Genomic DNA, 22,834 nt, shown 5'->3' with positions numbered 1-22,834 from the left:
GTGGACACACCGGGGTGGCTCAAACCCCAGGGAAAGGACTTGGGTGCTAATGGTGATGATATTTTTGGCGATTAAGGTAATGGCATGGGTGTGACGGTGGAGGAATGTTTTTAGATGAGAGAACTTTGGGTATCCTCAGCTTGCCCACCGAGCTGCTCTGGCACAAAGCCACCCTTCGTCTTGTTCTTCTATCTCGTGATATGTCAAATGCCAAAGCACACCCAGTTTGGAAACGAACGATATTTACTGCCACCTGGGAAACCAAATTCCTTTGGAACACATGAACAGGTTAGGATTGTCTCCTCAGGCCATAGGGGAGAGATTAAGTAGATATTTGCCTGCAAAACACAGATGACACTTCAGTCTTTGGGATCTTTGATTCCCCAGATCCACCTATTAAACTGAAAAAGGGTGTACGCCTGTCTCTGAGATCATGGCCTGCAACTTGAAAGCCGGCCCTTCTCAAAGAATCATAAGTTAAAGCAATTCCAAGCTCATACCGGAGCTCCGGGCTTTGGGGACACAAGGTCTGTGTTTGCCATTGGGGCAGATCTGTGGGGTTTATATGCGGTAACCATAGGGTCTGACAAGCCACTTATGCAGACAAAAGACAAATGGCAAGTCTGGAACCCTCCTAAAACATCCAACATGTCCAATTGCCGCAGGTAATATCTGGGATGAGTTCACATCCAATACTCAGACAGGGGATAGCCAAGTGTCATTGCCATTTATTTCTGAGGCCTGCCGAGAGCATAAGGGGTGATGATGCTAAGAGACACTCAGAAAATTAGGAGGATCACATTTCCGTCTTCCAAATGAGAGGGGTTAGATTGCAAAGATGATCACTCAATTAGTTCTCTGGGCCCATGAGGTTGGTTTTGTTTTAATCATTATTATATTCAGTTAGCCACTGTATTATACATCGTTAGTTTTTGACGTAGCGTCCAATGATTCATTAGCTACGTATGAGTTTTATGCCATTCAATTGTATGTTCCAGAGGCTACAATTCTTTTCCTTTTTTCTGTCTCAGCTGGAGGAGAGGTAGGTTAAAAACCCAAAGGCCACTCTGTTCCTTGCTGGAGGGGGTTTACTTCACTCCTTCTTCAAAGGCTGCAGTTTTGCACAGAGCTCCGCACATGGTAAGACCTCGATAAATGTGAGCTCGTGTTGTCATTATGTCGCAGGGGCTAAGGCCCCAGTGGAGAAAATAGGAGCATTAGAGTCTGAAACCTGGGTCTGGGATTGGGCTCTACCACTTACTTGCTGTGTGACCTTGGGCAAGTTAGTTAACCATTCTGAGCTTTGGCTCTTCATTTAGCATGACGATCATAATTCCGGTCTCACAGAGAGTGTCTTGAAAGTAAGTGGTTAGTTTGTGCCCCAAATGAAAGAGTCATCAAGAAGAAAAGGGTGTAGGGAAGGTACCGGAAAAAGCTCATGTTCCGTTGAACTTGATGGGTGGGTCCTGTTATCCATTTACACTTCACACAGCCTTTTCTGACACAAATCCTCAAGCTGGGTGAGGATTTCTGTGCTTTAAACTTCTAGAGATGCTTATTCTCTTGATATGTCTTCTGAAAAGCAAAGAAGGTCCTTTTCTAGTTGCTTTATCCTGCCCTGGGGATGGTGGCTTGGGGAGAGGGGCTGGGTCACCATGAAGTAGATTGAGCTGAGATCTAATAGTGTTTGTGGGGGGTGAGGGGTGCTTAATTTTTTTTGAAATATTTGTGTACATGTCTGCATATGCTTGCTCAGGATTAAGAACACTTTCCTTGGCTAGAATGATGATGTTAAGCAATGCTCAGGAGGCCGGCAAGGAGAGGGAGTAGATAGGGCAGGGAAGGGAAGGAAAACCCTGTGTGTGTGCAAATCTGTTTTAGAGCCAGTGGAACCTTCAAAATGGGTGGATGATAGAGTCATTTGCTAACCACATGGAGTCCCTGGGGGGTGTCCTTTAAAAAGCATTGTTCTTATTGTAACCCAAATTTATTTTTAGAGGTCTGTTTTCTTTTTTTTTTTTTTTAAAGATTTTATTTATTTATTTGACAGAGATAGAGACAGCCAGCGAGAGAGAACACAAGCAGGGGGAGTGGGAGAGGAAGAAGCAGGCTCATAGCGGAGGAGGCCTGATGTGGGGCTTGATCCCATAATGCCGGGATCACACCCTGAGCCGAAGGCAGACGCTTAACCGCTGTGCCACCCAGGCGCCCCTAGAGGTCTGTTTACTATCACAGTTTCTATGAACCGTTGGACACTTGGGGGGAAAATGTCTCATGAAAATTTTGCATCCAATGCTCTCTTATGGTCTGATGCCACCCACACCAGGATCTGTACAGTGTGATGGACACAATGCTTAGTCAGGAGCCAATGCGCCGGGATTCTCCGTCCAAATGTGCCTTTTATTTGCTTGTGGTCTTGGGCATTCCCTCTCCTTCTCTGGTCCTCAGTTTTTCCAAGCGTGCTATGAAGATCTTGACCTAGAGAATGGGGTTCAAAGTTTTAAAACGATTATTTGTAAGGAATATAAGTGAATTCTTGGAAATGAGTTTAATATGAAAAAGGTAAAAGCTGCCCCGTGTCCGTCCTTAAGAGCAGGTTCCTGGGCGTCCCTGATGAACTCCTGGATTTCCATTTGAAATTGAACCAACTGAACTGCGGATTTGTATTTGAAAACCACAGAACAGAGGACCTTCAACATCACGTTCGGCCCCATCATTCTGTGGACACATGTCCTATAATACGTACTGAGCCCGAGGCAGGAGATCAGAAGAGGTTTGGGACTGAGGCTCCCTGAACCAGGAGGTCGATGCTAGCCTCTCAGTGGGAGCAGGAGCGGTGATTCTCAGTGCGGATGGACCAGCACGCGGAGGGGCTGGAAGGTCACGTGGGTTCCTGTGACTGAGCAGACGAAGCCCCTGTCCAGGGTGGCTGCTGTAGGGGACAGCATCAAGTCCTCACGCTCTGGCTGCCATTCAGCTGTCGCTAGCTGGGAAATGGTCAGCTAGCTTGGGATCAGACCATAAGTGGGGTTTGCTCAGCTAGAGGCACTCCAGAAAGACGCCTTTGGGTGACCCCATTTACCCTCTTCCTCTGAGCCCATTGACTTTGAGCCTGAACCATTTGAAACAAGCCAGGCAGTGTGTGAGGGGTAAGTGGAGAAAGCTTCACTTTCCCCTCTCCCAGGACAAATGCCAGCATCCATCCGTCTCCACCCCAAAGCCCTCCCTGACAATGGCAGCTTCCACCCTGGGCAGCCCTGCATTTGCTTAGTCTGATCACTGCTGAGCCCACCCGGGAGCCCTGGACTCCCCTAGTTTCCAAGGCAGGCCTGGGAAGGCTTGAGCCGTGTTCTCCCGTGAGTGTTTCATGGAGCTGTAGCTCGTGTGTGATTAATAAGTGCTCCACAAGAAATGAATAGCATGGTCAAATGAGCTTGGGAGATGCTACGTTAAACAGGCTGCTTCATTATGGAACATCTCAGAGTTTTGGAATTTTAAGAGGCAGCCGTGTACGGGCTTGCTAAAATGGGCTTGTTTCAGCCTCGCCACCCGGACCCCTTTTGTTTCCATGCAATGCCTGTTCCATGGAACCGCTTTGGGGAACTGCTGGGTCAGAGTGTTAGTCAATTGTCTCCACGCGCCTATTCAGCTATGCTTAGAACGAACTCCCCGTCCTGTGTTTAGGAGTTGGTGGCCAAGCTGAGTTCATTTGTTCAACCAACGTTTTCTGAGCATCACAATGTGTCAGGCCGTGGGTTAGTGCTGGGGTGACAGAAAAGCATGGTTTGCACATTTCCTGCCCTCTGGAGTTCACAGCCTCCCAAGGCCACAGAATAAGCAAATAAGTATTTGCAAACGTAGCAGGACAGACTCGCAGCAGGCTGGAGTATCTCCAGCACCAAGCCTGGTGTCTGGGACCCACTAGGGGCCCTTAGCAGCTTGGATTGCCTTCAGCTGTGAGTAGCAGACAGTCGTCAAACAGTTCACACTAGAGTCTCGCACTGTCGGGGGTCAATAATGGCCGTCCAAGATGCTGCATCCTACTCCCCAGAACCTCGGAATATGCTACCTTACGTGGCAAAAGGAATCTTGAGATGAGGAGTTTATCCCAAATTATCCCGAGGTCCCTGATGTATCCTGAGGTGACCTGATGTCTCTCAGGACTCATAAGCGTCCTTAAAGAAGGAGGAGCGGGAGTGAGGGAGGAGACAGGATGACGCAGGAGGCAGCGTGGTGCCATACGCTCTGCAGATGGAGGAAGGGCCACCAGCCCCCACGGGGGACCACAGGTGGCAAGAGAAGCTGACAAGCCTGACAGGGAGAACCAGCCCTCCCAAGCCCCCTGAGACTCATTTTAGACTTCTTCTCTCCAGAACTATACAAGAATAAATGTGTGCCATTTTAAGTCACTAGGGTCATGGTAATTCACTACAGCAGCAATAGGAAGCTAATACCTCCCCGCCCCCCAACCAAATGTGCAGAAGTAGGCAACCCAAGGAGTGTGCGGTTGCTTGAGAAAGTCATCAGGGCCCTGACTCCACCCTTAGCGCGTGGCATCCTTCCTCATGGGAATAAGAAGGGGCCGATCTCTGGGCATCATGTCTACTTGCTAGGCAGGAAGGAGAGGAAGGGCCAAAGGAAATGAAAACAGATGTTTTTGTAGAAGACTTCTTTTTTCTCCCCCCCCCCCCCCTCCCCCCCCCCCCCCCACTTCTAGGAAAGAAACCCTTTCCAGAGAGCACTGCCTACTGCTCATGGGCCAGAATCGTGTCACACTGTTACCTCTGCTTGCAAAGAAGGAAGCCTGGGAAAGCTAATTGTTTTTTGTGGGGTTTTTTGTTTGTTTGTTTTTTGTCTTTTAATTGTGCCTATTACTTTCCTGAACAAACTGGGATTCAGTTGGTAAGGAAGAAGGTGAGAAAGGATATTGGGAAGGCAAAGAGCCTCGTATCTGCATCAAAGCTCCATAGACATTTGTTGGAGGACGAACTGAACACCGGAAAGAGGGAAAACTAGAGTCAAGTTGTACATCTGTAGTCCAGGTGGGAAGGGGGCGTCTGAACTACAGCAGGGATGTGGGAGATGGGTAGGATGGAGGGGCTATATCTGAGAGATAATTGGGATCCCCAAGGGGAGAATCAGGGAAGACGCCCACACTCTGACTCTGGTAGCTTGGTGGGTGGCAGTGCAGTTTACCAGGACATGGACTATGGGATGGGGAGAAGTCTTGGGTGTTCTGAGCTCAAGGTGTCTATGGTTTAGTCCTGCTTCTCAAGGCTGTTTTGCTTAAAACCCACAACATGCCGAGATGACCTCCGGGTGAGCACGTGCAGATCCTGGGAAACAATTCTCTCTGCTTTCTCTCCTCATTCCTTCCCTGTCTACCTCTTAGAGCGATTCAATCACAGGACCTTATCGAATCCCTCCTGCCTGGCCTCCTGGTCACCCTGCTAGACCTGAGCCCCATTCTGAATCCAGCCATCTCCCAGGCTGCACTATTGTTAAAGCATCTTGGCAGGGCCCTGGTGTCCTGCCAAGCTCCAGCCAGGGCCCTTCAACTCACTGACTCACTGGCAGAGATCTTGCTGCATCTGGTCAATTTTTGTTTTTGTTTTTGTCTTTGCAGGGGAGCCTGGGGGAGGAAGAGCCTCTGCTTGTGGGGTTCCTAAGCACTTAGTCACTGCCTGGAGTCCTCTGCCTCAGACTGCTGTGTCCCATCTGTGCAACCGGTCATTCAGGTACCTTTGGACTTCTTCTAGAATCAGGACCAAGGACTTTGGATAATGGACCCTACGGCTGTGCATCTGGGGTTGGTCTTTGGAGCTGTCTCTCTAGTCTCTTTTTGCCCTTGGATGAATGTTTTGGGTCTTGTGTTGTGTGGCAGAGATTGGGAGAGCTCACTCTTACCCATGTTCTTCCTGGACAATCGGCCAGACTACACCTTCCAGACTCCCTTGCAGCTAGGAACGGCTGTGTGGCTGAACACTGAATGTTAGTAGGAATGAGGGATGCCCCTTCCAGTCTGGTCATAAGTCCCTCTGTGTGGCGAGGCTCTCTCCAGGAGAGATTCAGAGGAGGACCCTGTGGCCCTAAGGAATTGGGGACTCACAGGACAGGAGGAGCATGGGTCCCTGAATCACTGTGTGGAAGAATGCCTGCTGAATGCCTGTATTGAACAACTCTGTGACCGGCAAGAAACTTCTGTCACGTTCAGCTACTAAAGATTTAGGGCTGTTTGTTATAGCTTCTGCTGTTATACACATAACTAATACAATCTAATTTCTTTCCTTCTGAAAGGAAGTATATCATGGTGGTTCAGAGCGGCTTTTTGAACAATCCAAGTTTGAAACTCAGTTCTGTCACTTACTGGCTGTGTGACCCGAGCTAAGTTACCTTACTTCTCTCTACCACACTGGTTCATCCTTAAAATGGGGATAATAATAGCACCAACTGCTACTGGTTACTGTGTACATTAAAACGAAAACATACGTACAGTGTCTGGATTTATATCTGGCACACAGTAGGTTCAGTGTAAGGATTACCTATCACTTTCCCTTATTAAACTCAAGTTTTAGAGATCCCTGCTCCCCCTACTGGGAGGGGGCCAGCCAGACCTGAGGCATCCGTTCCACCCCTCCTGGATAGCTTGTTCCTGAATAATCCAGGGATGATGGTCACTGCCACTCACACTAGCAGTTAGTTTTCCACCTTATTTTAAGCTCATTGCATTTTTAATTAGTTTTATCTCGTTTATGCTCTGTCCCCAATTAGGTTGAAAGCGCTTTGAGTCTGGGAAGAAAGGGGCGAGTAAACAGAAGGGGGAATGAACCACGAAAGACTATGGACTCTGGAAAACAAACTGAGGGCTTCAGAGGGGAGGGGGTTGGGGGAATGGGATAGGCCGGTGATGGGTATTAAGGAGGGTGCGTATTGCATGGAGCACTGGGTGTTATACGCAAGTAATGAATCATGGAACACTACATAAAAAACTAGGGATGTACTGTATGGTGACTAACATAATATAATAAAAATTATTATTAAAAAGAAAGCCCTTTGAAAGCAGGGACTGTGTTGCATACTGTTATGCATTCAGAGCCACAAAGAGCACTGAGTAGGTAGTAGGCTCGACAAAGCTTACACTTTAAGAGCAAGATATGTTCTTATAACAAAACAATGCCATGCCCATTCATGTGAACATTTTTATAGGACATAGATAAGCAACAATAAAAGATACAAAGTACAACCACAATCGTGTATCCCTCCCGGAGCACACAGCAGCTCTCAATGGATTATACAGAGCTTTTCACAGTATAGAAACTAGATGGTAATGACAAGCACTAACAAGTTCCCAAAGACTATTACGAAAACTTTATTAAATTCTTTTTAAATATTCATAACAATCAGAGTTCCTCCTATTTTTCTCACTTTGCAGATGAGAATATGGCCTCTAAGAGATTAAGCAACGAGGCCGGAGTCACATAATTAATTAGCATAAGATCTGGCATGGAAACAGAGCTCCGATTGCAAAGACTCTGCTCTGTACAGTGATTTTCTGATCCCTTCTTTCCCACACGGCGTCTGTTGAGTGGCCCGGGGCATCAGTGGGCTTTGGCATGCCGGCTCTGCCCGCGGAGGCACCCAGCCCTACCTGTATTCCACGCCCTGTCAACGACCCCACCTGCTCGGGGCTGCAGCCGGCTCTCTGCAGAGCCCGTGTGCCTGTGTGTGTGCCAAGACAGATGTGAAAGCTTCGGTTGGGCAGACTAGCATCTCAGACTCCGAACCGCCCCCGCACCTCGCGCCCAGCTCCCGGCTGCTCCCCGTGCTGAGGTCGGGCCGGCGGGGAGCCAGACAGAAGCACAGTGTTCACCGCCCGTCGGGGATTGTCTGACACCTGCGTGGGATTAAGGGGTGAGCCTTTAGGCTCCGAGGGACGCTCCCTCAGCTGGGAATGACAATGATATCGGCGAATTTTAGAACATCGAGCGAGGGAAAGACCTCTCACGGGCGTTTCTGAAGGCTGCGGGGATGCTGGTGGAGGCAGTGAGGGGTTGGAACCAGGTCTCCAAAGCTGAAAACCACAGGGGCTTCACAGCTGCAGGGTCCGACGCACCTGGGCCCTTCCTCCGCAGCCTTCCCATTCAGCCCCGGCACCCCCGTCACAGATGGGGACAGGGCTTTCTGGGGGGCAAGCTGACGACAATGATGTTGAGGGGTCAGGCTTTTTGAGCCTTTCCTAGCGCTCTGCTTACCACTTCATATATGCATGTCGCAGTTACTACGACAGACCTATGAGGAAGGGATACGGTCACCCTTTTTACAAATAAGGAACAGACCCCGGGAAAGAATCGTCTATGCCTACACAGCTCAGTGGGGCCGGGTGCTGCTCCATCCCAAATTTCTCTTATCTGCCACTAGCCTTGGCCCAATGGTCCAGTCGGCAGTTAACTGTGACAGCAGCTTGGCTAAGGGAAGGAACACGAGCTTCAGCACTACCCAGGGCTTCAAAACCTAGCCTCATCACCTACTGGCCGTGACCCCTTGGACAAGTTAGCTTCACCTCCTGGAGCTCCGGTTCCCTCTGACACTTGTGCAGAGGACGGAGAGTGTCCAGTGAGAAGTAGCTGGAAATACTACTTTTTCCTAGGACATTAACCTCTCGCATCTAGCGCTTCTGTCCTATTATTAATGCAGTCATTTACTCATCACCGACTCATTCATTAGACATTTGCTGAGCCCCTCTTACGTTCTAGAAATCATGTTCTTTGCTGAAGATACATCCCATGTGCCGGCCAGATCTTTTGGTTAGACAGGGTTAAGTCCCCATTAAGTTGGGTTAAACCCAACTGCAGTGGTTTAACTAAAGAAGGGGCAGCTTCCCTCCTATAACCAGAAGTTTAGAGGCGGGGAGTATGAGGTACAGTGCAGAAGCCGCAGGATCCCATCGGCGCCCCAGAATCCCCGTGCCGTTTTCTTCCTCCAGCTCTGGTAAAGCCTTCATCCTTGTGGCTGAGACATGGCTCCCCTAGTTGTGGTCCTTTGGCCACATCCTAGGATGAAGAAGACGCATGTAACTGATATCAGAAAGACAAAAAACTTTCCTGGCTCTCCCCAACAGACTTCTGTGTATGCGTCATTGGCCAGAATTGTATCCTGTGGTCACTTCTGGCTGCCCTCCCAAACCAAGTTGGGGTTCTGTTAATGAAGAAGAAGGGAGCAGAGTTGGGGGAGGCCAGTGGCTGCAACCCCAGCTGAGATTCTATTGAATAATAAAATTGCCTTTAAAGCAAGCCCAGGCGACTTGCCAAGCATATCGGTGTTTCACCTGGCTTACTGTATTTAGTATCTCTAGGTTCTCATGACAACCAGGCCGAGGTGGTAGGTACACTCTTCCCTCTGCGCATATCCCATCCCCACCGACACTGAGGACCCCGGGAAGGCCAGGCCTTTGGTCCTGAGCAGGTGGGGGGGGCTAGCCGAGTCCCCTTCCTTCATTTGCCCTTCTCCACAGTCCTGTGGCGGGGAGAAGTACAGGGTGCTCAGTGAGGGAAGGAGGCGGAGGGTGGAGGAATGTGGGGGGATGTGGTTAGAAGGGGGTGTGAAGGCCCTTGTGGACAATAGGGAAGATGACGGGCTTTGGAGGTTGGCCGCCGGACTTCTTATCCTGGCTCTGTACTATTTTGTGATCTTGGCAAGTTTGTAACCTCTAAAATACAGATAATAGTAGGAGAGATGTATTTATTTATTTTTTAAAATATTTTATTTATTTATTTGACAGGGAGAGAGACAGCCAGCGAGAGAGGGAACACAAGTAGGGGGAGTGGGAGAGGAGGAAGCAGGCTCCCAGCAGGGAGCCAGATGCGGGCTCGATCCCAGGACACCAGGATCATGCCCTGAGCCAAAGGCAGATGCTTAACGACCGAGCCACCCAGGCGCCCCAGTAGGAGGAATTTAAATAAATGACTCCATGAACAGATCCTGGCATAAGGAGAGCACACTATTAATATTAGTGATTCTTTTGTCAAGGAGCATGGATTATATCCTTAAAGGGCAGGGGTTGGCAGACTAGGGCCAGAGGGCCAAATCTGACCCACAGCTTGTTTTTGTAAATAAAGATTTATTGGAACATATTCATGCCCATTCATTTGTCTATTGTCTAAGGCTGTTTTCATGCTACGATGGCAGAACTGAGTAGTTGCAAATGAGACCTTATGCCCTGCAAAGCTTAAAATACTAACTTTCTGGCTCTTTGCAAAAGAAGCTTGCTAAGCCCAATGCTATTGAAACACGCAAGCTACTTTAACTTTGGGACTCAAAAAGACTAAGAGTCAAAATTCCGTTTTTCTGCTTGCCATCTCTATGAACTTGGGCAAGATACAGCTTTTTAGAGGATCATTGTCTTCCACTGCAAAGTCAGGAACGCTAATGGCTTCTTCCGAGGATGTTGTAGAGATGGAACACCTACCTGGTTTCCAGTAGGTGCTCAATAGATGGAACCTATTATTTTCATTTTTGTGGAAGGACTTCAAGCAGAGATTGGTGTAATCAGACGTGCATCTACAAAAGACCTTGGAAGCCGTATGAGTTTGCTAGGACTACCGTAACAAAGCATCACAAATCGTGTGGCTTAGACAACAGAAACTTATCTCACAATCCCGGAGGCTCGAAGTCTGGGATCGAGGTGTCAGCAGGGTTGGTCCCTTCTGAGGGCTACAGGGCAGACTCTCTTCCTTGCCTCTCCCCTAGCTTTCGGTGGTTTACTGGCAACCTTTGGTGTTCTTTGACCTGTAGATACATTCCTCCCTCTCTCTGCCACCTTCCTTATGTGGCATTCTCCCTGTGTGCATGTATGACTCTGTCCAGTTTGCTTCTTTTCATAAGTGAATTAAGACCCACCCCTGGTGATCTCATCTTAAACTTGATCATCTGCAAAGACACTATTCCCAGTAAGGACACATTCACAAGTCATGGGGGTTAGTACTTCAAGATCTTTTGGCAGGGACACGATTCAACCCATAACAGAGAGGCAGTTTTGGCATGGGCCAAACTGGTGGTTGGACATCCATAAGAAGGCTCTTTGGATGACCAAGGAAGTCAGAGGTGATCAGAGGAGAAGGTGACAAGGGTTGGAAAAGCATCAGGAATTAGGGTCAAGATAGAACTTGGTGACTAAGTATGGAGGGGAAGCGGAGAATTTGACAATGACATTGAGACTTCTCACTTGGTCAGTGGGTTGAGTAGACAAAGCCTTTATTAAAATAGGGAGGAGACACTTGTTTGGAAAAAGGCCAAGGATGATGAGTCCATTAAACAGGATCATGGCTATATGGAGACAAGAGAAGGGAACCCCAGTGAAAAGGAGCTTGGGCAAAAGGAAATAACAGTTACTGAACAGGTCGTGTGCTACCCGTGATTCTGGGGTAACAAATACTAACTTAGGGAGGGAAAGCGTGATTAATAACTCTCAGCGGCACAGTGAAACCACCGGAACTGGAGTGGACAGGCCTTGGGGAGGAATGGATGTCAGGAGACTGGTTGGATGTCTTCTGACATCATGTCCCTGAACTTCTCTTTAATATCCATATTTAGGCATTAGCCCTACTTCCCTCTCAACAGCTGTCACTCTGCACTTGTCAGGAACTGCCCTCAATCCTGCCCAAATGCTTCCTGTTCTGCCAGGTGATCACACCTGCTGGAATCAGGCCAGCCCCACGTGTTGATTGGTTCCTGCCCAGGCAGAAAATGCATCAGAAGCTTCCTGGTTAGGGAACACTTTTTTTTTTTTTTCCTTAAGTAAAATCCCAGTCTCTCATTTCTCAGCATCCCTGTCTGTGCATTTGGGATAAAAATATCCACTGCACAGAGTCAAATGCAGGATTACATGAGACAATGCGGGCAAAGCATAAGGGCAGAGCTGGCCGCAGTGTAAGTGTTGAATCCATATTGTTATTATTGTTCTTTCTGGTGCTTTGAGTCTGTTGCCTTTGCCCTGGGTACCTCTTTCACACTGCTCCCAGAAAGATCTTCCTTAAAAATCAGTCTAAGGGATTTTCTTTCTGTGTTTGCTCCCCAGTGCCTAAGAAATAAGATCCAAAGAACTCAGAGTGGCTATCGACCTGCCTCTCCAGCCTCAGTGCCCACCGCCGGGCATCTCCTGAGAGCCTCTACTTAACCCCCACAAGACATTTATTTGACTGTCCCGTGATTGCATCAAGAGTGGTCACATCTCTGTGTCCTCTCCTACTCCCCTCTGTTTCCCTTACCTGGTAACACCCAGACACCCTTCAAGACCCAGACCAACCATGGCCGCTCCACCCTCAAATTCACCTTCAGCCACTCCCAGGCAAAATGATATTCTCTACCTTTACAATTTTTTGTCCCCATTATTAAAATAGTCCTAACCATGTGGCATGTAATGATCTGGTCGCCTGTCTGAAACCAGCAATATAGGCACAGGACAGATGTTATTTTCACTTGGTAAGCCCTCAAGATTTTTTTTTTTTTTAAGATTTATTTATTTGAGAGAGAGAGAGAGAGAGAGCATGAGAATGGGGAGGGTCAGAGGAAGACTCAGACTCCCTGCTGAGCGGGCCCCCCACCATTCGGGACTTGATCCCAGGACTCAGGGATCATACCCTGAGCTGAAAGCAGTCACCCAACCGACTGAGCCACCCAGGCACCCTCCAAGACTTTTTGTGATTGATGCAGGTGTGCATGGCTGCTTTCTGTTGGGAGCTCTTCTGTTCAATCTTTCTTTCATCTAGGAGTTCATAAAATTCGGCCATAATTGGTGACTAAAATAGACACACAATCTGCACAATCTGCTCTCATGGGACCCACCATCTGATTTCTTGTCCATCTCTCATATGATTCAACAACAAAAAGGATTTTCCATTTTTGTTTTTGGAGTCTGTATTATCAAAATGATAGTTTTCCCTTCCACTTTCCAAACATGAAACTACCTTATAATATTAAATTTATGTTTCCAAACTACACAGGCCACCCTACAGCATTCTCTTTCACTCTTCACTCACATGCTCTTATTTAATTTCAGTTTTTACAAACCTCAAACATAGGTCTGTAATTTAACAAGCTAATCCCCTGTCTCACTCTTCTCCATTTGAGACCCCTTCCTTACTTTTTTTTTTTCCTCGTCATTTCATGTTGTTTTTCTAAATGTTGTTTATACTGCTATTCTTGCCTTGTCATTTTTGGATATCATCTTGACTTTCTAGTAAGGAAGTGAAAATTAGCACTCCTTCATTTGACCTCCCTCCTTCTTCTCAATACAGTTACAGGACACCGCATGCTCACCAAATAAATGCTCAGTGTTTACACGTTTGGCAGCCATTAAACTCAGTTCCCAGCCCACCTTCTGATTTTCTGCTCCGTGATGCTGGGGCTGGGACTTTGCCAAGTACCTTGTCTCCCTGAGCAGCTGGTCAGGGGGATACAGCACCAGCCAACACAGCCTCTTTGCCCAGCTCTGGAGGGCTTCTTTTGATCTGCTTGCTTCTGTAAGACCAACTCCCTGACGACTTCATGCTATGAGAATGCTACTAAAAAAGTCCATTTTTGCACCCATGATTCAAGAGGCTACGTTTCTCATAGAGTAGATTTCCAAATGTACTTGGGTCTACTTCTGGGCTTCCAACTGTATTCCATTTGTTGATTCATGTGTCAGTCCTGTGTTGTTTTAATTACCCTGGCTTTAGAGTATGTGTCAGCGTCTGGTAGGGCTAGTTCCCCTTGACATTTTCCTTTTTTAGTGTTTCCTGGCTCTTCTTCCATGTTTGCTTTTCCATGTGAACTTTTCTGGTCCTACAGGTGTGGACGATTCTGATAAGGTTAGTAATGAAGAAGGACGACGTTCTGAGTGAGTTCACTGCCCTACTGCAACCGGCAGCACACAACAGGAGTTTCTATCATGACAGCTACTCGTCAATGGATTTACATGGCTGGCGACCTAGCTGTCCTACCCCCACCGTGCACGGTCCCTGGCAAACAGCCCACACATGCAATGATAGCTTCAGGAAAATATGACTTTTAACTACAAATCACAGCCCTATGGCAAGGAAAGGTGCTAATCATTTTAAATGGCTATTGCGATCTCAAAACAAACAGGGTTAGCCTTTAGCTAACACGTCCCGCTCAGATTTGGGGAGCAAGTTACTTTGTAGCAGAATTTCCTGCCCCGCAAAGGAAAAGTCACACAATTGGTGAAAGCCTACTAGGCAAGTTAAAATGAGCAAAATGGTCAGGTAAGATATGGAAGGAGAAATGGAGAACGTTTTACTTTCAACCCGTTTAATTAGCCAGTGAAGCTATGACATGTCATGTGCTGTTGAAGAGGCCAGTGTAATAAACTGTAAAACAATAGCTTCTCTATCCAAGTTCGTGAGTCAACCGATTTCACCAATAAATGTCATGATGTAGTATTTGCAAGATTTGTTAATGATGATGAAATTCAAGGAAATTTTTCCTGCTACCAAAAAAAAAAATTTGCCTGAAACAAGCAAAATCCATCTGTATTTAATATTTTGTCATTGTAGCTAGAAATAGAAAGCCTGTCTTGGAGGACTGGGTTGGTGGCTCTACTGATGGTGGCCCATCAATTGTTGGCTCCATGGCAGGTTTCTCAGACAGACATCTGGCGGCTGGACAGAGAGAGAGACTTCCCCACAGGTGTTCGAGCTGAAAGGTGGCAAGGGTACTTTCAAGAAAGCAGTCGGTCAGATTTGAGACTTCTGAAGGTGAAGAATGGTCAGAAATTAGCCCACCTCGAAGACAGTGTTCATCACCTGGGGCTGAGAAGGAATGTTTTGACTTCAAGTGATGAGATTCTTGGGAAAAATCCTGGTGCAAAAGGAAACCTTGACACGTTTCCAGCGCTGCTCGGGCTGGCGTGAGAGGGAAGATACCAGCACGCCTCCTGTCTTAACGTAAACCACCTAGCAGATTTGCAAGACCAAGCTGGGCACTATTTTCCCTCTTTCCACACATATGCCTGGTGGGGTGAGGGACCCTTTTCCTGAATCTTCTGCTTAGTCCAGACACTTGACTTTTGAGAGGAGAAAGAACTCTGTGAGGGACAGATCATACGCTCAAGATGATTTCCTGATCCACCCCTCCCAAGCTCTGGCTTTGAGTGGGAAAGCAAGGGCCCCACTTGGTGCAATCTTCACCTTCCTACGTGTGTGACCAGGCTTTTCCTTGTTTAACATCCATCAAAAGCAAGGACAGGAATGGTCTCACCTCAGCAGGAACTAAAATTTGTGTGTGCTTATCGCAAGTTTGACCAAAACTGAGTATTTGGGTAGTAAAAAAGCAGCACAGAGAACACATTTCAAAGATAAAATTTATTTTTGATTTCCAGCGTAAAATGTGTATGCACACACAGGGCTAGAAGAAACCAGGAAACAAACATGTGTATAATTATTTTGGAACGGCTAGGCCTGTAGTTAAGCCTGTTTATGTTTGTAAGAAAATGTTTTTTCAAAGCCTTATGTACTTTGTCGTAGGCTATGTTTTTATTCATACTGCTTCGGTTCGTGATTTCCGTGGTCTTCCCGCTCAACAGCATCAATCTGTTGTCATGTTTTAAATGGTCCTTATTCAACTAATTTAAAACCTTTATTTAGACAAAATCAACCTACCTATAGAAAAATTGAATTCCATTTTGCCTTAAGCCACCTACTTAACAGAAACATATTGTGCTCTCCTTTTGAGTTTTTTTTTTTAAAGATTTCTTTCTTTCTTTTTTTTTTTTTTAAAGATTTTGTTTATTTATTCGACAGAGATAGAGACAGCCAGCGAGAGAGGGAACACAAGCAGGGGGAGTGGGAGAGGAAGAAGCAGGCTCATAGCAGAGGAGCCTGACGTGGGGCTCGATCCCATAATGCCGGGATCACGCCCTGAGCCGAAGGCAGACGCTTAACCGCTGTGTCACCCAGGCGCCCCCCTTTTGAGTTTTTAAAATGTATAAAAAGAAAAGAAAGATTACTTTTATGAAATGTAGGTTAAGTGTAATTGCCTTTTTCCCCAATAAAGTTTAGTTTAAAAAGTAATTCTTATTTTTTAAATAAAGGGGAAAAAACCACTCTTGCACCTGCCATATACCACATACCAGATCTTGTATGGTAGAAATTTATTACATATAATAATTTTGAAGGTCTTTGAGACCTGAAAATTCTTTCAAGCGTTAGAGAAAGGGGGGTCTGAAGGCTCGTTAGTTAAGTTTCACCAGCGACCTGCTCTTCATCCCCAGCCCTGGGTATCTGAGTGAGTGAGGCAGGGCCCCAGGGTCTCAGGCCCCCAGGGTTTCAGGCTCCTTTACGTGGGTGTACACCCAGCCCCGTCTCCAACCTAGGTTCACTTCTCACCTCCTGCTGTATCTGCTTCTCCACTTCCCGAGACATCCCAGGGCTGTCAGTCATGAATTAGCTTACCTCCCTTTGGCCGTTGCCCCTGCCCGTGCTTGGCCTTCCACAGTTTGGGGTGGGTGGGCAGCCCTGGTAAAGAAACACGGAAGGCACCATCACTTGGCTACCTCTCCCTTCCTTTGGGCCGGTGCTGGCCTTCAGCTCTCTCCCAGAGCTCTTCCTCGTCTCCCTTTTCTCATTCTCCCAGTTTCCTCCATCCCTGCTCACCCCTTCTCCCCCTTCCCCTTCTCCCCAACCCACCCAGGGCCCTGTCATTTATTTCTGGAGTGGCTTATCTTATTTGAGGATGATGCAGGTCCCTTGCCTCTCTGGGTCCTTATTTGTCACTTGTCCTGTTACAATCCCTGGGTGAGTCATATTAATAGCCAGTGACTCACAGCGCAGCACAATGGTACAGCCACCAGAACCCACTTAAGAGGGAAGATAGCAAAGCCCTGATTCCACGGGGTGCGGCTCATCTAATCCGCATGGCTACCTTGAGGTGGCGGTGGTGATGGTCCTGGGTCTACCCTTTGCCAGTCCCCTTGTCGAGATTATTTGCTCAAGCTTCTCATACCTCTGTGAAGTGGATATTCTCTAGTCTGCAGGTGAGGAAACGGAAACTCAGAGGTGTGAGTTGACTTGCTTCAGGCCCCAGCTGGCAGAGCCAGGACTGGAAGGGGAGTCTGATGTGTAAGTCCATGTTTCTCACACTGCCTGTTGCCTGACTTCAGCTATTTTCTGAGCAGTTCTGAGCGAGAAGGGACTTTTTTTTGCCCAACTGTCCATTACACTTCTATTTCTTAACAACTATTTCTATTTAGTTTTTGATCCTTGTCGGCAGTTTCTGTCTCCAAATGTACTCAGTTGAATCATCCCTTTATGGATGCGGCACGTTGGCTCATGGATGGATTGGCTGCAGTTTCCTTCATCTCTGCCAAGCCCTTCCCTGGTGCCCAGGAAGCAAGAGCTGCCTGTGTTTGTACCATGCACAGACCTAATTAGTAGCTTTAATCCATCAGTACATCAAGTGCCTTCCTTTTTCTGCTCTCGAGATTTCTAAATGTGCCCACAGCATGGTTCTCCAAGATGCATGGTGGTGCTGCCCACCAAGGGGTCCCAGCTCACAGGCCACGTCAGCTCTGGTGCCCAGGTCGAGGGGTACATGGTGTTCCTCAGAGGAGCCCAGGCGTTCTGTGTGTTACTCTCTGAACCATGTGAGTCCAGAGTAAGTGTCTCAGATAATGTGTTCTGGTTGCAAAGGGGAGAGATCTAATATTAGTTGGGTAAAATTCTCATGCCCAACACTGAACTAGCCATTGGACGTACATTATCTCATTGAATCCTACAGCACTTCAAGGGCAAGGCAACATTGAGGTTATTCATTCATCGATGAATAACATCAAAAGCACAGTATGATCCTGGTCTGCTTTAGGGTGCCAAATACTGCAGGCACAAACGCAAATAAGAAAGAGATTTCTGTCCTTGTGGGGCAGGTGGTTCCAGGAAATCATAAACGTTGAAACAAATAAGTACAAGTGTGATGGGTGTTGTGATGCTAATAACACGGTTAGTGTTAACACTGCAGTGATCACAGGCTCCGTTATCGTGCTCAGAACTGCTCAGGCATGCTGCTAATCCCATGAGAGCCATTGCTCAGATATTCCCTATAAGATCTTTAGAGGCCCCAAATAACAAAACCCTATTTTCTCTTGAGTTGATAGAGGCTTAGGGAATTGAGATACTGGTCCAAGTTCCCATTAGTAGAGTTGTTGTGAAGGTTAAAGAAGAAAGTTTGTCTTCAGTATGGCAGGCCATGCAAGGCAGGGGCCAGGCTGCCTGGGCTCAAATTCAAGCTGTGCTATTTATTAGTTGTACTAAACCTCTCTGTGTCTCAGCTTTCCTTATCTGCAAAATGGGGATCCTAGTAGTGCCTATTCATGGCTATTATTCCCATGTTGCTGTTGAGGAACCCAAAGCAGAGGTATTAAGTCACAGGCTCAAGGTCAACGGAAAAGCCAGGACTCAGCTCAATCTCCCCAGTTGCAAAGTTAATGCTTTTAATGTCTTTGCTACTAAGATCTCCAGAAGGAGTCAGATAGCTTCCAGGTGACCCAGGACATTGAATGAGCGCTTGGACCCCTTATAATGTTGTCAAACAGGGTAAAATACCAAAATGCCTCTTGAGAGATGCCGCCGGACCTCCATCATTGGCTACCCGGCTCTAGAAACACTGATAGAGCATATTCTAGGAGTACCATTTATGGGAATAATTCATTCGAGAGGAACGTGAGTAAATATAAGCACTAGTGTGTACTATGAATTGATGAGGAAAAAAGAAATGGCCAGGCCTTCAGTGCAGAGAGGACTTCTGGGATCATGTGCATGTGTGACTATGTGTGTTTAGTTGGGCTGGGGTGATGTCATTTGTGTAAGGAGCTTCTCTTTGGGATAAAAGAGACTCCCTTTCTCCCAGAGGCCAAAGAAAAATGAAGCTCTCACTGTGCGTGGCCCCACTGAGAAACACCAACCCTCCTTTAAAGGTGTCTGTCTTTGTGTGATCGGTGTTCATAGGCTGAATTGCCAAGACCGTTTGTTCCCTGTGACATCTATAGACAGCCTGGTGTTTCTTCTGGGACACATACCTGCACGCACACGCACACGGGCACACACACACACACACACACACACACACACACACACACACACATTTTGGCTGGTTCGGGTTCCACGGCTGCCAGCATACACCCTGCCTTTGTTTCAGTGGCTGCTGATAACCCCATTAACATCTCACTAAAGATTCTGGCAGCCTCACAAACCAGTCTTCACCTCCGGGCAGACTGCTCCAGAACATTCCTCCCCTTTCCTCCCCCCACCACAACCCTGTTAGGACCAAACATGTTTTTCCTTTTACCTTAGACATGCATCTTCTTGTCTGGGCTCTTGTTTTTCTCCTGTGCAGATTTATGAGGAGGACTTAAGGAAAACTCCGATCCCCAGCTGCTCCTAGGACTAGAGCTTGCTTCTAAGAGGCAATCTTGTGGTTCAAATTCCAGTGCAGCCCCCTGACCCTGCATATCACGTATGCTTGTGCAGACGTGTACAAAGGTAAACCCATTGGACATGTGTCTTTTATCCAGTCACCAAGTTTGGGTTTTTCTTCCTTCTGAGTATCTCTCAGAACTGTCCATTTCCACCTCGACCAGCACACCCCAATCCAGAGCACCACAGAATTTTGCCTGGATTTTTTCAAGAACCTCCTAGACCTTTCTATTGGTCACCCTGCGTTCTGTCTTTCCCCATTCAAATCCACTCCTTTCTAAAATGCAAATCGGCTCTGGTAAGCCCCTGGCTTTAAGCCTTTAAATGCTCCCCTGGTATCTCTAGGACTAAGGATAGGGTCTGGCTCATGGTGGATGCCCAGTAGAAATTTCTGGAATTGAATAGATTTGAGTCTTCAGTTGAATCCAAAGGAATATCCATTCTGAGAACTCAAAAAGTGGCCTTGTCTTGAGAGCTTTATTCCTTTTTTTAGTTCTCACCTTTACACTCACCTGAAGTCCTTCTTTCATTTTGGGGGACACTTCTTTTAATTCTGTGGTCTGTGACTTCTTGGGTCTTATGGAAAAAAATCATCTCGCATTCCAACAAGAAACAGAATGTTAGAACTGGAAGGGACCTTTGGAACCACCCTTTTAGCTTCAACAGGCGTGTAACTTATCAGGTTCCTGACAATTTGACTAAAAGCACATTATTAAAGGTGCGAACAGCTACATCAGCATCTCCAATTTGGGAGCTAACTCTCAAGAAGGGACACAGTTGTCCACCCACAAATGAGGACGACATTTGTGAAGACACAAAGAACTATTTCGATTTTAATTTCTTCAGATGACTTTATTATTATTACCTAAAACTTGTATTTTATTAAGATTCCCTTAGTTTTTACCTAATGTCTTCTTCCTGTTCCAGGATCCCACCCAGGACGCCATATTACATTTTGTGGCCATGTCTCCTTAGGCTCTGCTTTACTGTGATAAGTTTCTCAGATTTTCTTTGTTTTTGAGGACCTAGATTGCTTTGAGGAAGATCGGTCAGGAATTTCGTAGAATGTGTCTCTTGACTGTGATTTGTCTGATGTTTTTCTCACGATTAGATTAAGGTAATGTGTTTGGGGTGGGGGGTAAAAATACTATTTTTATCGCGTCCTATCCAGGGTTCCTACTATCACCATGACTTCTCACTATTGATGTCATTCTTGATCATCTCGCCGAGATGGAGCTTCCAGGCTCCTCCACCCTGCCCTCCTTTCCATACTCTACTCTTTGGAGGGAAATCAGGAGGTATGGTCTCCACAGAGGGAGCAAGGAGTCGTACTCCTTGAAGGCAGAGTGTCTATATAAATTATTTGGAATTCTTCTATGTGGGGTATTTGTCTGTCTTCCCCTATTTAATTATTCAATAGTTCACAGATATACTTGCTTTGGGTATTTATTTTGAATAATATTTATTTGTTTGGATGTTTATTTTGGAACTCTTCCAGTTGGTTCCTGTGTCTTTTGACATATCTTCATCATTGTGGGTATTATTTCATTTTAAACACTTCCTTACTCCTGGCACTAGAAGATGCCCCAGCCTTATCTCATATATTTTATACATACAAGAATCCCTGGTTCCTCTTCTTGGAGAATCATATAAGAAATCAAGGTCTAGGCACTAGGTGTGTTCATTGTTATATGGGTGTCATTGCTTCTGTGCTCCCTCAACTGACAAAAACCTGTGTATATATACACATATCCATAAATATTTCTATATGTAACGATCTGTGTCTATATTAAGCTAAATGTGAGTTCATACTGTATCTTCAACCCTAATCCATCACCACATAGATCATTCTAAGCTTCTTCCCTTGCTTATCTGTAATCTCCCAGTCCAATAGTGAGAAACCTGGCTCTCCCACCATTTGTCATCCATTTGTTTAACTGTTCAATTCCAGTACAATGTTTCAGAATCGTTAAACCTGTACCCCCATGAGGGGCGCCTGGGTGGCTCAGTCGTTAAGTGTCTGCTTTCGGCTCAGGGTGTGATCCCAGGGACCTGGGATCGAGCCCTGCATCGGGCTCCCTGCTCCGCTGGGGGCCTGCTTCTTCCTCTCCCACTCCCCCTGCTTGTGTTCTGTCTCTCACTGGCTGTCTCTTTCTCTGTCAAATAAATAAATAAAATCTTAAACAAACAAACAAACAAACAAAAAACCTGTACCTCCAAGGGGGAAATGACTTTATCAACTAGACACACTGCTCATGTACAGTTCTTTAGTCTTTCAGAATCCATGCATGTTCAAAATTGCTTTGGTTAGATCTGATTTCCCCACCCCCATCAATGAGGTTATTCCATACATTTGTAATACATTTAGAATTTTTGGTCATATTCTGTGTTTCATCCTGGATCCCCTGACCTTCTGATTTAAAAAATTTTATATATATTAAGGTTTACTCTTTGTGCTTTGAAGTGCCAGAGGTTTTGACAAATGCATATCATCACAATATCATATAAAGTAGATTCACTCCCCTAAAAAAGTACCCTGTTCTTCCCACTTATTTAACCCTTCTCCACACCCTGGCAATCACTTCTGTTTAGAGCCTCAATCATTTTACCTTTTCCGGAATGTTATATAAGTGGAATCATGCAGTATGTAGTCATTCAGACTGGCTTCTTTCACTTAGCCATATGCATTTCAGGTTCTTCGATGTCTTTGTATGACTCAATAGCTCATTCCTTTTAATTCCCCAATAATATTCCATTATACAGATGGAGTACAGTTTATCCATTCACCTACAGAAGGACGTTTTGGTTGCTTCCAGTTTTTGATTATGCTTAAGGCTGCTATAAACAATCACGTGATCTTTGGTTAGATGCAAGTTTCCCAATTGGTTTGCTACCAAAAACCTAGGAGTATGATTACAGGATCATATGGTAACACTGTGTTCCGTTTTGTAAGAAACTTCCAAACCATCTTCCAAAATGGGTGTACCATTTTGAATTTCCACCAGCAGTGAATGAGAATTCCTGTTGCTCTGTATCTTTGCCAACAGTTAACATGGTAGTTTTAAAAAAGAAAATTAGTCATTCTAATAGGTGTAGAGTGATATCTCCTTGTTCTTTTTGTGCATGATTTTTTTTAAAAGATTTTATTTATCTATTTGACAGAGAGAGAGACAGCCAGCGAGAGAGGGAACACAAGCAGGGGGAGTGGGAGAGGAAGAAGCAGGCTCCTAGCGGAGGAGCCTGATGTGGGGCTCGATCCCGTAACGCCGGGATCACGCCCTGAGCCGAAGGCAGACGCTTAGTGACTGAGCCACCCAGGCGCTCCATGAATTTTTGATTTATGTAAAGGACATTGTATGATATGTCTCAGT

At 46.3% G+C, this 22,834-nt stretch overlaps 1 long non-coding RNA gene across 1 annotated transcript in view; it reads left to right on the top strand.

Moving 5' to 3' along the window:
• LOC105240528 overlaps nt 1–22,834 on the top strand; it is a 128,334-nt gene that overhangs the window by 85,454 nt on the left and 20,046 nt on the right. The window contains exon 2 of the long non-coding RNA XR_004620992.1: nt 5,627–5,738. This is a non-coding gene — a long non-coding RNA (uncharacterized LOC105240528). The remainder of the gene's footprint in view (nt 1–5,626; nt 5,739–22,834) is intronic.

This window comes from Ailuropoda melanoleuca, chromosome 15, assembly GCF_002007445.2.
Source record: "Ailuropoda melanoleuca isolate Jingjing chromosome 15, ASM200744v2, whole genome shotgun sequence".
NCBI lineage: Eukaryota > Metazoa > Chordata > Mammalia > Carnivora > Ursidae > Ailuropoda > Ailuropoda melanoleuca.
Note: the sequence above shows the minus strand (reverse complement) of the source record. Positions and strands in the feature narration are given on the sequence as shown.